The sequence below is a fragment of the Callionymus lyra genome, chromosome 4 (assembly GCF_982586985.1).
Source record: "Callionymus lyra chromosome 4, fCalLyr1.hap1.1, whole genome shotgun sequence".
In the NCBI taxonomy this organism is placed as follows: Eukaryota; Metazoa; Chordata; class Actinopteri; order Syngnathiformes; family Callionymidae; genus Callionymus; species Callionymus lyra.
Window position 1 is genome coordinate 2,737,345 of NC_141821.1, and position 14,725 is coordinate 2,752,069.

The 14,725-nt window shown below is 40.2% G+C and overlaps 1 protein-coding gene across 3 annotated transcripts in view; it reads left to right on the forward strand.

Annotated features, from left to right (window-relative positions):
* The first annotated feature begins 854 nt into the window (after window positions 1-854).
* The window catches only part of ralylb (RALY RNA binding protein like b), a 197,881-nt gene continuing 184,010 nt past the window's right edge, over window positions 855-14,725 (forward strand). For 2 of the 3 annotated variants that reach the window (XM_087790264.1, XM_087790267.1), the window contains exon 1: window positions 1,054-1,658. The gene's annotated coding sequence lies outside the window, so the exon portion shown is untranslated. The other variant, XM_087790265.1, reaches the window with a different exon arrangement.

Genomic DNA, 14,725 nt, shown 5'->3' on the forward strand with positions numbered 1-14,725 from the left:
AAAAAAAGGACTGAGAAAAAAACATATTTTTAACAAAAACCCTTTACATGACAATAAATCAAATAATCACTCAATTCACACAGTTTTGAGGCAAAAGTCCACAGTTGGATAAATAAATATAACAATAAACATGAAAAACTATCACCGCAGCAAAAATATTGCAAAAGTCAATTGAGTAAATGAAAATTATTATAAAAGATGGAGAAAAAAAATCGAAATCGAAATACATACATAAACATGGAGGTAGATTTTTTGTTTTGTTTTACTTTACAATTAAACAAATAGTAACTTCAATTAAAAATATATATTTTTTCAATAAGAAAAGTAATTTCAATCAAAATTACGTTTTTGATCAAAAGAAAAAGGGGTTTGAAGTATTTTTTTTAATTCAGTAGTAACTTTTTTTTAATAAATAATATCAACAAAAATGCTTCCATAGATAGAGATAAAATAAATAAATTATAATAAGTAAACAGAGAGAGGGTCATTAGTACAAAACAAATAAATGCAAACAATAGATAAATATAAAAGCATTATAAAGATTATTATTGTATTAGTTAAGAATTGATATCACATAAACTAGCGATGATTTCATTTCATTTTCATATGCAAAAATAATCATTATAATTATTGAGATTAACTGTAAAGTTGATTTAAAAATCAACAGAATCCCAAACAACCTTTATTGACACTCTCGCTCTGACAAGACCCACACGGCCAACAGTCTATGACATCACTGCGTGAGCTCTGACGTCACCGCAGCATCAGCACCGCGTCACGACCAGCAGCACAAAAACCTGGAGAGTTGAGACGCGCGAGCAGAAGAAGCGAGAGCGAGGAACCATCAGGAACTACCTCCGCGTTCTACCTCTTCCACGGAGCGAGGAGAGAGAGGAGGGGAAAGGGAGGAGGAGGAGGAGAGAGGCAGCATCAGCTGGATCAGTCACGTGACCGGAGCCGAGACGAACGAACCTCCGCATCTTCTCAGCGCCATTCTGTCTTTTCGCACATTTTTGTTGCAACCTTTTACTCCCGCGCGGTGAGTACATTTACACTCGCTTTTTTTGTAAGCGTTCTTTTTTTTTATTTTTGGTCTTTTCGATTGCCCCTCTCCTGTTTTTTTTCTTCTTTATTTTTCCTCCTTTGGCTGCTGTTTGCATTGAGCATTGCTGTGGTTTTTCTTCTCGTGCACAATTCAAGTTTCCAAGGTTCTGACTCAGGCTTTTGGGTTTAGGATTTTTCACACAAACGGTGGTTTTGACACATTTTGAATTATTATTTTTCTCTTTTTTTTTTAACCCTTTTTTTGTTTGTGTCGACTTTTGCTGTTGCTGTTTGCTTTGGTTTGCGTTTTGCGCTGTTGTTTGCACAGTTTTGTCATTTTGATGCGTCGGTTCGTCTCCGACATGTTTTACTTCATCTTCTCGCGGCTCATTTTTCAGAACCCGCTGACGTTTTAACTGGTACTTTTCTTGCAGCTGCTGTTTGTTTGTTTTCTTTTCAAGACGTTTTTTTCACCTCCTTTTGCGTGTGGCTCCAGGTTTGGACCGGATGGTACCGTCTTTTTTTTCACACTCGTAGGTGGACGTAAAGAGTTTTGATTCTTGGGGGTTTTTTTGTTGCTCCTCGAGGATGAAAAGACATTTTCCTCTTTGCAGGTATTTTCTATGAGAGTTACAATAAAGAAAAGGCGACATGAATATTCACCTGTGGCTGCTCTCTTATTATCTGAGATGTTTACATGAGTTTCTATGGATGTCATGGAGCTCCATAGCTGCAGAAACACATGAGACTTTAATGGTCATTTAAACATGAAGTCGAGGTGAAGCCAGAGATGAACCAGTGGATCTACTTCTAGCAGCGAGGGATGGTTTTGTGTGAACGTCAACTGAGATTAAGAAGCTTTGACTCGTGAGAACCATCTTTTATGAAGTAGTGAATCTTCCACGAGAAGCATCCAGAGTTTCAGCAGCGAACGAACCTTTAAACGGCGTCACGACGAGTCAAGTTTCAAAATGTTGAAAGTTTAAATAATACACGAGGATTATTAGACACACATTTCTCGTCCGTCAGGGAAACGTTTCCTCGACGAAGACACGTTTCGTTGAGATGTTTTGTAGCTTCTTAGCTCAACGTTTGAGCCTCACAGGGTCGCGTTTGGTTCTTTTATAAAGTACAACAACAACAACAACAACAACAACAACAACATCTTGGCTGGAAACTGTTTCCTGGATTGATAGTAATTCGACGTCCTTATATGGTCACGTCCCGTCATCGTATGTATTTTTCAAACCGAGTGAATAATTCAAGAAAACGAGGCTCGACTTGAATCTCAAAACGACTGCTTTCGTCGGAAAAGAAGAAAAACGATGTCGTCGGCAAAAAAAGGGAGAAAATGAAATGAAAGTTTCAGGTTCTAAAAAATGATATTTAAAGGAAGAATTCCGAGCTTTGTTCAGGAACGTTGTTGTTTTAGCGTTTGAGGTCGTAGCGTCTTAGCTCAGCTCTAGATGGTTGTATGTCGTCTTTATCTCCTCTCCACACCTCTTTCTTCCCTCGCTTTTACTACAAACTTCTCGACATGCTCTGATCTTCTACACTCTCAGCTCACAACTCTTGTGTTGTTCTCAGTTTTATCTTGATCTTTAAAGTATATACTTTATTGAGTATTGTTTTGATTGTTTAAGCGCTTTGTGACCCTGGTCTGGAAAAGCTCTATAAATATTTCCTACTTACTTACTCACTGTCATCGGATACATCTTTACTACTATATTAATCATCGTGAATAAGGAACATATTCTCTCTTCAGGTCTTGTGTTCCGTCCTGCCTGCACTCTCTTCTTCACCTCCGTCTGTCTCTCATCTGTCACTCAAATCTCAGTTTGTGCTGAAAGTCTGGATCGTTTCATCGATTGAATTCATTTCAATGCACTTTTGTCGATTTACTCCCAACAAAGTAACACGAAAAATGTTCTGGGATTTGAACCAAGGACCCGATAGATTCAAATCGATGGAACGATTCTATATTTCTGAAGCTCGACGTCTTCCTGAATGACCTTGACAGTTATTTTAAAGAATAGTTTCATCAATGAAAACATTGAGAAAAATACACAAATGTAAAAAATAGTTTAAGAAAACAAATGTTTTAATAGAATTTCATGAAAAATTTTCCAACTGACCAGTGACTGATGAGCTAGTGTCTACTTTTCTAAAAAACAAGTGCTTTTATTATAAATATCCTTTCAAAACATACTTTTATGGTTTGAATCGACTCGTGATGAGAATCTACAACACGAGGATTCAATGTCCACTGACGTCACAAACTGTTTATTTTCTAGTTGATGAAGAAGGTTGAAGGTTCGAATCCACTCGCAGCAACTGGTTTTGTTTGAGTTTCTTCTGAGAACTCTGGTTTCCTCCCTAAATGTGACGGAGGACGAGCATACGTGCGAGCGGCTGTCTGTCTTTATGTTCTGAGATGGACCGGGATCCTTTCCAGGGTCTCCTATGTCTCCTTCCAAAATAGCTGGGATTGTACTGGTGGTGACGAGGAGGAGAGTTAGAGGAATATTACAGTCTAGTTGTAACTCCTTGAATCCAAACACTCGACTCAACGCTGCAGATGATTCTCCAGATTAAGAGTCACGAGGTCAGAGAAGATCATGGATCGTTGTCTGAAGTCATGAGTTCTAATCCTACGTCAGATTTAACTCCAGATCGTCGCGTAAATGATCCATCAATCACTTGTAATCTGGACCGTTTTTGGTGTTTGACACTGAGATGGGATTGTCGAGACGTTACACAACTGTGTGTGTTTTCTTTCAGACCCTTCCAGGGTCGACGGTTCCAGGAGGAAGACGTCTGAGGGAACAATTAACATTTTTACTCTTTTACTCATTTATTTCGTTTTTATAAAAAATGTGTTTTAAAGGATAAATGGAAACTTTTAAACATCAATAAAATGTTTTTTTTAACAAATTAATATAAGAAAATAAATATAAACTCACAGGAAGACATTATTATTATTTTTATTTTTATTTTTATTTTTATTTTTTTTATTTATTATTATTATAATTTTTCTTTTTTATATATCAGTCACTACTATTTAAATTAATAATTATTAATTAAGGATATTAATAATTAATAATGTTATTGTTTCACGAAACATCTTCACTGATAATAACTACAAACACTTGCTTCGTCAGAAGAAAAAGTCAGTGATGATTTTGTTAGATTTATATTTTAAACATTTCTTGTTTTAGCAAACGTCTTATTGTAGCCATTAGCTCAGCTTTCCTTGTCTGATGAAGTCGAATGTCGGTAGAAAATTCATCTTGACGAATAAACTTTTCTTCTTATCATAGATAACAATAATAACAATAAAATAACACTATTATTAATTGAATATTTTCGTTATTCGTAGTGTTTTAAATTCAATATATAAATGTCAGTATAATAGAGTCACTAAACCAACAGATCTCAGAGATACTGATCAAACTTTCAACCAATCACGATCCAGTATCTCTGTGATCTGTTGGTTTAGTGACTCTATTGTACTGACATTTATATATTGAATTTAAAACACTACGAATAACGAAAATATTCAATTTAGAAAATGTGTTTTTGAATTAGAACTCTGTGTAAAATATATACTTTTAATAAATTCATTAAAATATTACTCATCAATATATTCGATTTTTTAAATTAAATTATTAATTAATAAACAAATGAAACCTTTTTAATAGACAAATTGTTGAATTCCATGTTTAAATTAAAAATAATGAATGCTTGAAGAAATGAACAACTTTTCAATAAAAGTGAACAACATTTGAAAAACTGAGTGAGTATCGTGACGACTCTAGTGCTGTCCTGGGGTCACATGATCATCTCCAGATCTGTTGTCGTATCTGAAGTCAAGTCTAAGTGTACGACGAGTCCACGCGTGTCGGGGGCGTCGCCGACACGAGGCCTCGGCGCCATGATAGCAGCCATGGAGCCTCCTTCAGGCGCCGCTTCTTGTTATCAGCGCCAGCGCAGAGACGCTCTGGAGACGCTCTGGAGACGCTCTGGAGACGCTCTGGAGACGCTCTAGAGACGCTCTGGAGACGCTCTGGAGACGCTCTGGAGACGCTCTGGAGACGCTCTGGAGACACTCTGGAGACGCTCTGGAGACGCTCTGGAGACGCTCTGGAGACGCTCTGGAGACTCTCTGGAGACGCTCCGGAGACGCTCTAGAGACGCTCTGGAGACGCTCTAGAGACGCTCTAGAGACGCTCTAGAGACGCTCTAGAGACGCTCTGGAGATGCTCTGGAGACGCTCTGGAGACGCTCTGGAGACGCTCTGGAGACGCTCTGGAGACGCTCTGGAGACGCTCTGGAGACGCTCTGGAGACTCTCTGGAGACGCTCCGGAGACGCTCTAGAGACGCTCTGGAGACGCTCTAGAGACGCTCTAGAGACGCTCTAGAGACGCTCTAGAGACGCTCTGGAGATGCTCTGGAGACGCTCTGGAGACGCTCTGGAGACTCTCTGGAGACGCTCTAGAGACGCTCTGGAGACGCTCTGGAGATGCTCTGGAGACGCTCTGGAGACGCTCTGGAGATGCTCTGGAGACGCTCTGGAGACGCTCTGGAGACTCTCTGGAGACGCTCTAGAGACGCTCTGGAGACGCTCTGGAGACGCTCTAGAGACGCTCTGGAGACGCTCTAGAGACGCTCTAGAGACGCTCTGGAGACGCTCTAGAGACGCTCTGGAGACGCTCTAGAGACGCTCTAGAGACGCTCTGGAGACGCTCTAGAGACGCTCTAGAGACGCTCTGGAGACGCTCTAGAGACGCTCTGGAGACGCTCTAGAGACGCTCTAGAGACACTCCGGAGACGCTCTAGAGACACTCCGGAGACGCTCTAGAGACGCCCTGGAGACGCTCTGGAGACGCTACGGAGACGCTCTGGAGACACTCTAGAGACGCTCTAGAGACGCTCTGGAGACGCTCTGGAGACGCTCTGGAGACGCTCTGGAGACGCTCTAGAGACGCCCTGGAGACGCTCTGGAGACGCTACGGAGACGCTCTAGAGACGCTCTGGAGACGCTCTAGAGACGCTCTAGAGACGCTCTGGAGACGCTCTAGAGACGCTCCGGAGACGCTCCGGAGACCAGCCGAGAACATGATCTCTCTCTGACGCGCCTCGGAATGAATGAAACATGTCGACCGCGGGACGCGAACACAAAACCCTCCATCAGGACAATATTTGGAACATCGCGAGGTGAGCGACGCAGATTAAATATAGACGTCGAGTTAAAAGACGTGTAATTGATACGAGGTTTCAGTGAAGCTGTAATTACCGACGCGACTCGACGCCCTGAAGGCACCGCGGGTAACACGGGTCACAGCCGGGACTCGCACCAGCAACTCCTGGCAGGTTCATCAAAATAAGATCATGAATACAAAACGTATTTGTCTCTGAACAACATCTATACAGATGAGAACATATTTAACTTATAAATACAGTCGGAACAGAAATTAAAAAAAAGTATTTTATTATTAAAATTCAAAATTAATCAAATTTTCTAGTTTCTAAAGTAATTTCTTCTAATTGTATTCATCATTATTCTTTATTTATTCAAATAACTGGTTAAACAGCTGATAATATTTAAGATTTTAACATATAATCACTTAATAATGACATTTATTTGTTATAAATTACTTTGATTTATTAAAAAACACGACTCATCAGAATTACACTTAAGAGTCTTTCGCTCTTTGATTAAAGTTAATATTCAAAGTGTGTTTATGTTTTTCTATCACTTATTTTGTGTGTTTTCTTATTTCGTTCAGATTTAAATGTCTTGCTGTAGTTTATCAGAAACACAGTCACTGTTGCTGTGAAAGTCTTTTGTTTTCTTTGTGTTTCCAGCGACGACAGAAACACTTTTGGATAAAAGTCGCTGCAGGTTTTTTACTTGACGTGTTTAAACCACTTTATCTGATACTCGACTCGTGTTTTCTGTCTGAAGACACGCGTAAAAAGAGTCCATCAGTGAAGATCAGGAGACGTTGGACAGATGACCTTGATGTTGGTGGAGTCGGTGACCAATGAAGTATTATTAAAGTACTGTAAGTACTGTAAAGATGAGCTCTGAGCTGTAAAAGTACTCGGTTCTACTTCACAAACCAAGGGTTTGAATCCCGTCTGACGATCGTTGTTTCACTCGTTTTCCTCTCAGACGTCGAACAGATTCTGATTATTTTGATTGAATTATTAAACGCTCAGGTCGTCAATCGAGCAAAACTCCGTCACGACGGTCATTGAAGGGGTCGCGAGAGCTTCAGGGACCTTCACAGCTTATTAGTAGAACGTTCTTCAGATGATTTGAAACTGTTTTGAGCGTCACGACCCTGGAGGTAATCGAAAGAACGTTTGTTTCTTATCATTCGTTCTCTGAAAGCATTGATACACAAGATTGAAAACATTGTGTCAGCAGAGTGTAACTGCAACTTGTCAGTGACCTTCTGTTGCTCCGTTGCTAAATGCAACATGAATATTTGATGATAAATCAAAGCAAATGTTTTTTCTTCCGTTTACTTCAAAGAGTCGACATCGAACCTTCTTCATATTTACATTTATGAACATTTTCCTCACTTATGGTGCAAACTCCCATGATGCCTTTCTACACACTGCTCTATTTAGTGACGGCTGATTGGTCGATACGATACTGTATTTAAATGATGCATTCTATGTCTAAGTCACCGACAGCTGTGATTGGTTGGCTGGGCGGCAAAGCATTACGGGAGCAGTTCAGGTCATTGTTACTGAGAGGTTGTTGAGCCTCAGGCTGAGTAGAGTTTGAGTTGAAATAAATGTTCATTTAAACAATTAAAGAAATGAAATATTCATTCATCTTCGAGGTTTTTTAATTGTTTTTAATTCCAAGGTTGTATTTAAAATATAACTACTGCAATAAACAAGAGACTTCTGTACTTCATAAGAAAAAACTGACTCTGACCTGATGCTAAAAGTAGTTCCTGGTCATGTGACACCCACAGACTCTCCTGATTGGTCGTCCAGACAAAGTGAAGCAGTAATTAGTCACGACTGTAAAGCTTTAAACCTGTCATTATATACAAATGTGAAGTGAAAGTAGCTTCTTTAACCCCTTGTGTTATACACAAGGCATGTCACAAACACATTTGTTTTTCAGCCTCCGGGTCACCTTGACCCTGATACAACACAAGGGTTTATAGGGTCCCAGGATTATTCAAGCTATCCCAGCTACATAGGGTAAGAGAGGCACACCATGTAGAAAGACTCTTGAAGTAAGACGGGGATGTTTTTGACGGGAGGAGACTAGAGTGTCCGGATGAGGTGAGAGTATCTGGTGTAATAACTCCAGAGTGAAGCCTGTCGTCCTCCAGAGACTCGGTGTAGAGCTTCTGCTTCTCATGAAAATCCTGAAGTCACTCAGAGGCCGAACGACAAACTCTGAATGTTCGACGCGTCGTGTTTGTCTTCGTGTCGTTCACCACTTGTTTGGCGCAGCTTTGATCAGTCCTGCGCCGCGACCCCGGGGAGCTGGGAACGAAAGGACGGGATTACGCTTCAGTTGTGAGTTTGAGTCGCGCTTGGATGACGCTCTTGAAAATCTTGCATCAATTTACATTCTGTGGCAGATCTGTTGTCATCAGGTCTGGTCTGAAGGCGGTCTCTGGTCTGAAGACGGTCTCTGGTCTGAAGACGGTCTCTGGTCTGAAGACGGTCTCGGGTCTGAAGACGGTCTCTGGTCTGAAGACGGTCTCTGGTCTGAAGACGGTCTCTGGTCTGAAGACGGTCTCGGGTCTGAAGACGGTCTCGGGTCTGAAGACGGTCTCTTGTCTGAAGACGGTTTCGGGTCTGAAGACGGTCTCTGGTCTGAAGACGGTCTCTGGTCTGAAGACGGTCTCGGGTCTGAAGACGGTCTCGGGTCTGAAGACGGTCTCTGGTCTGAAGACGGTCTCTGGTCTGAAGACGGTCTCTGGTCTGAAGGCGGTCTCGGGTCTGAAGACGGTCTCTGGTCTGAAGACAGTCTCGGGTCTGAAGACGGTCTCGGGTCTGAAGACGGTCTCTGGTCTGAAGGCGGTCTTGGGTCTGAAGACGGTCTCGGGTCTGAAGACGGTCTCTGGTCTGAAGACGGTCTCGGGTCTGAAGACGGTCTCGGGTCTGAAGACGGTCTCGGGTCTGAAGACGGTCTCTGGTCTGAAGATGGTCTCTGGTCTGAAGACGGTCTATGGTCTGAAGACGGTTTCGGGTCTGAAGATGGTCTCGGGTCTGAAGACGGTCTCGGGTCTGAAGACGGTCTCTGGTCTGAAGGCGGTCTCTGGTCTGAAGACGGTCTCTGGTCTGAAGACGGTCTCTGGTCTGAAGAAGGTCTCGGGTCTGAAGACGGTCTCTGGTCTGAAGGCGGTCTAGGGTCTGAAGACGGTCTCTGGTCTGAAGGCGGTCTCTGGTCCTCGGGACGTTCGGTCCGTCTGCACGAATCCATCACCGGCGGCTTAATGGTGTCTCTCCTCCCCTCTTGTCATTAAAGTGTAATTACAGAAGATCTCGCTGATGGTAAACAAGATTGTTTCATCGCACTCCGCTCTCTCCGGTGCATTAATACGAGCCGTGACATCCGTCTGCACTTTCCTCGCGTCCCGGGTTCGGACCTCGGAGGCAGATTGTTTAGTAACAAGTATATATGTGTAGTATTGTCCAGTACTTGACTCTGGTGTTGTGATAGTGTAGTAACAAGGATATATATGTGTAGTATTGTCCAGTACTTGACTCTGGTGTTGTGATAGTGTAGTAACAAGTATATATGTGTAGTATTGTCCAGTACTTGACTCTGGTGTTGTGATAGTGTAGTAAAAAGTATATATGTGTAGTATTGTCCAGTACTTGACTCTGGTGTTGTGATAGTGTAGTAACAAGTATATATATGTGTAGTATTGTCCAGTACTTGACTCAGGTGTTGTGATAGTGTAGTAACAAGTATATATGTGTAGTATTGTCCAGTACTTGACTCTGGTGTTGTGATAGTGTAGTAAAAAGTATATATGTGTAGTATTGTCCAGTACTTGACTCTGGTGTTGTGATAGTGTAGTAACAAGTATATATATGTGTAGTATTGTCCAGTACTTGACTCTGGTGTTGTGATAGTGTAGTAACAAGTATATATATGTGTAGTATTGTCCAGTACTTGACTCAGGTGTTGTGATAGTGTAGTAGCAAGTATATATGTGTAGTATTGTCCAGTACTTGACTCTGGTGTTGTGATAGTGTAGTAACAAGTATATATGTGTAGTATTATCCAGTACTTGACTCTGGTGTTGTGATAGTGTAGTAACAAGTATATATATATGTAGTATTGTCCAGTACTTGACTCTGGTGTTGTGATAGTGTAGTAACAAGTATATATATGTGTAGTATTGTCCAGTACTTGACTCTGGTGTTGTGATAGTGTAGTAACAAGTATATATGTGTAGTAGTGTCCAGTACTTGACTATGGTGTTGTGATAGTGTAGTAACAAGTATATATGTTTAGTATTGTCCAGTACTTGACTCTGGTGTTGTGATAGTGTAGTAACAAGTATATATGTGTAGTATTGTCCAGTACTTGACTCTGGTGTTGTGATAGTGTAGTAACAAGTATATATGTGTAGTATTGTCCAGTACTTGACTCTGGTGTTGTGATAGTGTAGTAACAAGCATATATGTGTAGTATTGTCCAGTACTTGACTCTGGTGTTGTGATAGTGTAGTAACAAGTATATATGTGTAGTATTGTCCAGTACTTGACTCTGGTGTTGTGATAGTGTAGTAACAAGTATATATATGTGTAGTATTGTCCAGTACTTGACTCTGGTGTTGTGATAGTGTAGTAACAAGTATATATGTGTAGTATTGTCCAGTACTTGACTCTGGTGTTGTGATAGTGTAGTAACAAGTATATATATGTGTAGTATTGTCCAGTACTTGACTCTGGTGTTGTGATAGTGTAGGAACAAGTATATATGTGTAGTATTGTTGAGTACTTGACTCTGGTGTTGTGATAGTGTAGTAACAAGTATATATATGTGTAGTATTGTCCAGTACTTGACTCTGGTGTTGTGATAGTGTAGTAACAAGTATATATGTGTAGTATTGTCCAGTACTTGACTCTGGTGTTGTGATAGTGTAGTAACAAGTATATATGTGTAGTATTGTCCAGTACTTGACTCTGGTGTTGTGATAGTGTAGTAACAAGTATATATATGTGTAGTATTGTCCAGTACTTGACTCTGGTGTTGTGATAGTGTAGTAACAAGTATATATGTGTAGTATTGTCCAGTACTTGACTCTGGTGTTGTGATAGTGTAGTAACAAGTATATATATGTGTAGTATTGTCCAGTACTTGACTCTGGTGTTGTGATAGTGTAGGAACAAGTATATATGTGTAGTATTGTTGAGTACTTGACTCTGGTGTTGTGATAGTGTAGTAACAAGTATATATATGTGTAGTATTGTCCAGTACTTGACTCTGGTGTTGTGATAGTGTAGTAACAAGTATATATGTGTAGTATTGTCCAGTACTTGACTCTGGTGTTGTGATAGTGTAGTAACAAGTATATATGTGTAGTATTGTCCAGTACTTGACTCTGGTGTTGTGATAGTGTAGTAACAAGTATATATATGTGTAGTATTGTCCAGTACTTGACTCTGGTGTTGTAGTATTTACAGACTGCATGACTCTTGAAGTTGTAACTACTTTCATTTGTTTTCAAACCAAAATATGTCCAAACATCAGCTTTAAAAGCTGCTGGACTCACTGTATCCTCTCGTCCTCAGTCATCATTCTTCTTTTAGCTGTGGAGGATGTAACGATTTCTGCCATCTAGAGGCCGGAAGTTTAAATGCGACACAAAATTTAACAAATGCTGTAAATATTTTCATGTTAATTGTAAACAAATAAATAATCCACCCCTTTGACTCTCCACTAGTATTAGACCCCCGCAGCAGTAATGCAAAAATTTAAATAAAACTCAAGTAACTTTTGCATTTTTTTTATAAATCCATAAAAGAAAGGAAAACTGTGAAAGTCTGTTCTTGTCAGAGTTTCTCTTTTTGTCGTTGACAGCCTTTGAAAACTTGTATTAATACTTGTTACTTGGACTTGAATTTAAAATACAATCAACACAAACACACACGACATATTCTTTACTTTATACACAATCGTTTCCAAACCTGTTGCCGTTGAACTTTCTTCTCTTTCTCTCGCCTTCTTATTCTTTTCTTTAAAACTATGACTGTGAGTCTATAGCGCCACCTACTGTAGCGTCAGTGGAGAATGTTAAAAATCTTCCAGGCCTGATGAGAGACTTTATCGTGAGTCTCTTGATGGACGTGGATTCAAATCTATCAGACGAGATCGTTTGTGTTAAATCTCTGAAGATCTGAACCGACGAAGAACCGTCGAGTGATTTGATCGAAACAAGAGTCAATTCATGCTAAAGAGAAGCTTGTGTTCAGAGTTAGAAAGTTCATGTTTTAATTTAAGAATATAAAGTGACCTTTTCCACCTCAGTTTCTATTTGAATCTATTCTGTTGCTGAGAAAATGAAGATTTAAATACATGAAGAAAACAAAGTACACCAAAGTAAAGTACTCCACAATACTACACATATATACTTGTTACTACACTATCACAACACCAGAGTTAAGTACTGGACAATACCACACATATATACTTGTTACTACACTATCACAACACCAGAGTCAAGTACTGGACAATACTACACATATATACTTGTTACTACACTATCACAACACCAGAGTAAAGTACTCCACAATACTACACATATATACTCGTTACTACACTATCACAACACCAGAGTCAAGTACTGGACAATACTACACATATATACTTGTTACTGCACTATCACAACACCAGAGTCAAGTACTGGACAATACTACACATATATACTTGTTACTACACTATCACAACACCAGAGTAAAGTACTCCACAATACTACACATATATACTTGTTACTACACTATCACAACACCAGAGTCAAGTACTGGACAATACTACACATATATACTTGTTACTGCACTATCACAACACCAGAGTCAAGTACTGGACAATACTACACATATATACTTGTTACTACACTATCACAACACCAGAGTCAAGTACTGGACAATACTACACATATATGCTTGTTACTACACTATCACAACACCAGAGTCAAGAACTGGACAATACTACACATATATGCTTGTTACTACACTATCACAACACCAGAGTCAAGTACTGGACAATACTACACATATATGCTTGTTACTACACTATCACAACACCAGAGTCAAGTACTGGACAATACTACACATATATGCTTGTTACTACACTATCACAACACCAGAGTCAAGAACTGGACAATACTACACATATATGCTTGTTACTACACTATCACAACACCAGAGTCAAGTACTGGACAATACTACACATATATGCTTGTTACTACACTATCACAACACCAGAGTCAAGTACTGGACAATACTACACATATATACTTGTTACTACACTATCACAACACCAGAGTCAAGTACTGGACAATACTACACATATATGCTTGTTACTACACTATCACAACACCAGAGTCAAGTACTGGACAATACTACACATATATACTTGTTACTACACTATCACAACACCAGAGTCAAGTACTGGACAATACTACACATATATGCTTGTTACTACACTATCAAAACACCAGAGTCAAGTACTGGACAATACTACACATATATACTTGTTACTACACGATCAAAACACCAGAGTCAAGTACTGGACAATACTACACATATATACTTGTTACTACACTATCACAACACCAGAGTCAAGTACTGGACAATACTACACATATATACTTGTTACTACACTATCACAACACCAGAGTCAAGTACTGGACAATACTACACATATATGCTTGTTACTACACTATCAAAACACCAGAGTCAAGTACTGGACAATACTACACATATATACTTGTTACTACACGATCAAAACACCAGAGTCAAGTACTGGACAATACTACACATATATACTTGTTACTACACGATCAAAACACCAGAGTCAAGTACTGGACAATACTACACATATATACTTGTTACTACACTATCACAACACCAGAGTCAAGTACTGGACAATACTACACATATATACTTGTTACTTCACTATCACAACACCGGAGTAAAGTACTCCACAATACTACACATATATACTTGTTACTACACTATCACAACACCAGAGTCAAGTACTGGACAATACTACAAGCATATACTTGTTACTACAGTAGCAAGTATATGCTACTTTTCAGTTGTTATTACTTTCACTTCAGTCCAGGAGTCATGATCCTGAAGCTCACGGTTGTCGAGATAAACCTCGTAAGACTCGCTTTGTGTGTTTTAATTCTGCGATAATAAGGTCGTGATCACAGAAGTCGAGCAGCTGCTGCACGATGACGCTCTGGAGGCCGGCGAAGCACATCCTGTCCTGCTTGAACCACCGCAGGGACTGAGCTCGCTCACCTGGGTCGGCCGTGAGCGGGTTCTGCCGGGATCAGCTGTTCCTGCTGCCGGGCCTGACGCTCTCAGCTGTCCCTCACCTGCCCGCGACCGGCTGTGGACGAGCCAGCGATCCAGTGGCGGACATGATGGATGACAGCGAGGAGG